The sequence below is a fragment of the Palaemon carinicauda genome, chromosome 44, assembly GCF_036898095.1.
Source record: "Palaemon carinicauda isolate YSFRI2023 chromosome 44, ASM3689809v2, whole genome shotgun sequence".
NCBI classification, from domain to species: domain Eukaryota; kingdom Metazoa; phylum Arthropoda; class Malacostraca; order Decapoda; family Palaemonidae; genus Palaemon; species Palaemon carinicauda.
Window position 1 is genome coordinate 40,532,925 of NC_090768.1, and position 5,000 is coordinate 40,537,924.

The following is a 5,000-nucleotide window of genomic DNA, read 5'->3' on the forward strand; positions in this document are numbered from 1 at the left end:
AGGACGATGATGATAATAATAATAATAATAATAATAATAATAATAATAATAATAATAATAATAATAATAATAATAATAATAATATCAAGAACAACAACAATGGACTTTCGTTGAGGGCGTATTTGCATAAATTTTGTATATTTTGAATCGGGTTTGCCTTACAAAGCAATATAATAATAATAATAATAATAATAATAATAATAATAATAATAATAATAATAATAATAATAATAATAATAGAGAGAACTTATGAAGGAAACTGAAGGGATAATAATGACAGCACGAGCTCAGGCCTTAAGAACAAGATATATTCAACGAGCTATAGACGGAACTAACACCTCGTCAAAGTGCAAGAAATGTGTGGCTAAATAAGAAACCATCAACTACATCGCCAGTGAATATTCAGCAATTACTCATTATCAATATAAGAAACAACATGATACAACGGCTAAAGCTCTCCATTGGAGAGAAAAGAAAATATTAAATACAATGAAATGGTACGAACATCAACCTGAAGGTGTAGTAGAAAATTATCAGGTTAAGCTATTCAGGGACTACAGTTTAAGGACACATCAAAAGGTCGTTCAGGGTGATACAAGCACATCGACCAGACGTCACTCTGGCCGACTAAACAACGGAAAAAAAATATCTACTCCTAGATGTCACAGTTCACCGAACTTTCAACTGGGCTCCACAAGGCACCAGAAGAGTTGGAGGACCCAGTCCCACATGGCTGAGGACTATGAAGCATGAAGTAGATTACAAATGGAGAAGTATTGATTTAAAAGCTCAAGATAGAGACGACTGTGGAAATCTAACTGAGGTCCTTTGCGTCAATAGGCGTAAGATGATGATGATGATGATGATAACGCAGTACCGTGGGACTCAAGAGTGAAAGATACGGGGAGAGAAAAAACATAAAAGTACCAAGACCTACGAAATGAATAGAGAAGGCTATGGAATATGCATGTAGAAGTGGTGCCAATAGGAGAACCAGGAACCATACCTAAGTCATTTTTAAAAGAATCTTGAGAAGGTAAGAGCCGATATAGCCCCAGGACTTGTGCAGAAGAGCGTACTACTTGAAACAGCACATATATTGAGGAAAGTGATGGATTCCTAAGGAAGCTGGATGTAACCTGGAACCCCATACTAAAAAGCCACCATCCTTTGTAGACTGCGATTTTCCAAAAAAATAAATAATAAAAATAAAAATAATCTGAATAGGCGAAGGGACTATACATTCTTTAAAACTTAGTCCGTTTTCGAGTTGTTCTTACAACCTGACAATGAACAAAAGACAAATATAAAAATGGCCAGTCAATGTAATTGCGGAACAAATGAAATGAATTAGGCATAGAATCGGATGACAGTTTCGCTTACGGGAGAGGAAGCCTTAGTTTTGCAAAGGGGGGAGAATGATCGTAATCAGATAGGGGGACATAAAAGACGAATAGGGGGTTTACGAATGTTTTTGTTTCATATGAAAAAGACAGAATTGCAAAGGGTGTATATTAACATCCGTTGAAATAAAATCTTCGCATATAATAATAACCACAAAATTGGTTGAAGTAAATACAAAATATCCTTTCGTGAGACAATTTTATACGAATTTATTCGAATAATACATACGTCAACATATCAGTCCCTCATAGAAAAATAATAATAAAAGATAAACAATATTAACAATAAAGACTAGCGTATAATTTCGTGAACATTTGTGAAAAAAAAAGGGCATCAAACTTTAAATAAGATTGGAATCCTTCATACAATATCGTTTATGCTGAATCTATAGAAAAACAATTAAATTTAATAATAACAAAAAAAAATAATAATAATAATAATAATAACAATAATAATAATAATAACAAGAAATGCAATGATACCAGCGATTACAGTATATTATTAGCATGTTGACCACATAATTCCAAGGTCAGGAGCATAATTTGTAATGTTATTGTAAAAGATATCACTAGACGCAGATGTGAAAAATGCCGATTTTTTTTTTTCCAATTATCCAACAATTTCACTAAGTGTTAACCTTAGAAATTTAATTTCATTTCTCCACAAGAATTTCGACTTAACCTAATGTTAATGGCCGTGAACCTCCATCCCCCCCCCCACCAAAAAAAAAAAATAATAACAAAAATGGATATTAATTAAGAGGTGATGTTTTGGAACTGCTCGGCTTACATCCATCTATGCACTGCGTGGATACAATATTATTTAACTTGAATGATAAAATAGACAGAATGTGTTTCTACTATTTATATACAGAATACGGTTTAGAGGGGGGACACCCCCTGTGTCTATGAGTTTTATACTTTGTATCAAAAGCTTATAAATATGTACAGAAAATTCTATTAACTGTCTATCCATCTATCAATTGCATATTTCATTCACTAAAATGTATATATCTGATATATAAACACTTATCTATTTACCAAAATTATATAATTACACACAAACACATACACAAACACACACACACATATATATATATATATATATATATATATATATACATATATATATATATATATATATATATATATATATATATATATATATATATATATATATATATATATATATATATATATATATATATATGGTCCTTGGTAGCTCAAATTATTCCAGAGTAATACAGTACTTCTCTGATGATTTTCGAGACCGGGTTCGATCTCAGACTATCGCTCACAAATCCACCCCGTTGGGTACCAGTATCTACCCAGGTAAAGAAAAAGGGCACAGAAAGTCTCCCTCATTTGGCATCATCCCATCCAAAGGGGAAAAATGTATTTACTTGCTATCTTGTCGCAAATGAAAACTCAAGTACATTTTACAATTTGCCATTTTTAAACCTTTCCGTCAACTTGTGGATATTACTGCTTCCATTCCTTGCTATTTAGTCGAGATTCACTTATCGGTCATCTATCTATCTACTCTTGACAATGTCTCTTGTAACATAGCTATTCTCTTGTCAATATTTGATGATGGCTCTTAGTAAAATAGAGATATACAAAGAATGAAATATTTAGGGTTGTGGTGGCCGAAGTCCTTGACTGGTGATCGCCAGACTTGGGTTCGAGTCCCGCTCAAAATCGCTAGTTCCTTTGGTCGGTGCAACCTCTCCATCCTTGTGAGCTAAGGATGGGGGGTTTTGGCGGAGCCTATTGGTCTATCTGAGCAGCCATTGCCTAGCCCTCTTTGGTCTTAGCTTGGGTGGAGAGGGGGTTGGACGCTGATCATATGCATATATGGTCAATCTCTAGGGCATTGTCCAGCTTGATAGGGCAATGTCCTTGTCTCTTGCCTCTGCCATTCATGAGTGGCCTTTAAACCTTTAAACTACCCTCTATTTCCTAATAAGTTAAACTCATTGCAAGACGCTTTCAGTTTGTAACCATTTATATAATTGTTTTGTAGTTTAATTGGTCACGTGAACAGAAAGTTGTTCATCTCAACCTCTAAAATACGAATTGTGACAAAATGAATCATTCATCATTTTCAAATGCAGTGGAATCTTACTTCACAAAAAGGAGGGGGGGGGGGGGTTCCACGACTTCCTCCCACTTCTCCTAGCCGTAAATCTTTGGAATTTTTTCTAAGCTTCCGTCTTTCCCTTAGCCTATTACAATCCTCGCTCTTTTGGGGTCAAAACTCGCTCTTCTTCTTGCTATTTTCCTCCATGGGTCAGGAGTACATGAGGACACAAAACTCGCCTTTACGTAGCATAGGAATTCGATCGCGTGTTTAATTTGAGACGAATGCTGATAACCTATCAAAAGTTCAAACTTGCAGCGAATGTTTATATGTTGAATGGGGTGACATAAAACTTTTTATAGTTCATTTATGAAAGATCTATTTCAATGTTGTAACTGTTCTTAAAATGTTATCTTGATTGTTCATTACTTGTCTTTTAGCTTATTTATTTCCATACTTCCTTTCCTAACTGGGCTTTTTTCCCTTTTGGCGGTCTTGAGCTTATAACATCCAGCTTTTCCAATTAGGGTTGTAGCTTAGCTAGCAATAATTGTAATGATAATAATAATAATTGTAATGATGATAATAATAATAATAATAATAATAATAATAATAATAATGATAATAATAATAATATATAGTATATATATATATATATATATACATATATATATATATATATATATATATATATATGTGTGTGTGTGTATATACACAGTATATACATATGTGTGTGTGTGAGTAAATGGATTTGCATATCATTGAATGTGTATAAACACAACCAAAATGTAACCGACGAATTATTAACCCCACGAACACACGCACATTCACCATACATACTATAAGTAGCCATTTTTATTTATAAACTCACAATCTTTTACTATCGATGACTAAACGTTGGCATCGACCATTAATCATCCTGAGACTTATCTTCACAGATAAAAGAAATGACCATCTTAACCGAATTCCACTCGGGTCTGTGCGAGATGCTACGGCCACGAATGAATTTCCTCTATTTATTAAGAATTAGTCTCCGCAAAGCCTTTACTTTTCTATTTGACTTAGCCTCAAAAACCATTAAATGAAACCCGAATCAGACCTCCGTTGGGTTCTGAAGTTTTCAGTGATACTGCCACTATGTTAACTATGTTATAAATAAAATCAAATACTCTTAGGTCGAAATGTTTACAATGAACGATATAAAATCATCCATCCCTCGATCCATTTCGGAAACGCAACGCCGTAAATCGAAATTAAAAAGCCCCAGACGAGAGAAATAAACGATAATATTCCGCCATCTGGCCGTCGGTGGCAGTGGTAGCAGAGGTCACGTTATGTCGTGCGGGGTAGGCGGACAGCAGCAGCTCTGAGTTGCGGTCAGCTCCTGCCGAGAGTCAGTCGTCGTTCAGCCTTCGGTGAGGGCGTATGTAGTTCATTCGCTTGCCCACCCATTCGCTCGCTCGCTCGTCCCCCACAACTTTTATTCGGATTTCTCGGTGTCTTTTCACCTGATG

At 34.8% G+C, this 5,000-nt stretch overlaps 1 protein-coding gene across 1 annotated transcript in view; it reads left to right on the plus strand.

The window, feature by feature from the left end:
- Positions 1-4,877: 4,877 nt before the first annotated feature.
- The window catches only part of hb (hunchback), a 39,834-nt gene continuing 39,711 nt past the window's right edge, over positions 4,878-5,000 (plus strand). Inside the window, exon 1 of the mRNA XM_068366404.1 lies at positions 4,878-5,000. This exon is cut by the window's right edge and continues 225 nt beyond it. The gene's annotated coding sequence lies outside the window, so the exon portion shown is untranslated.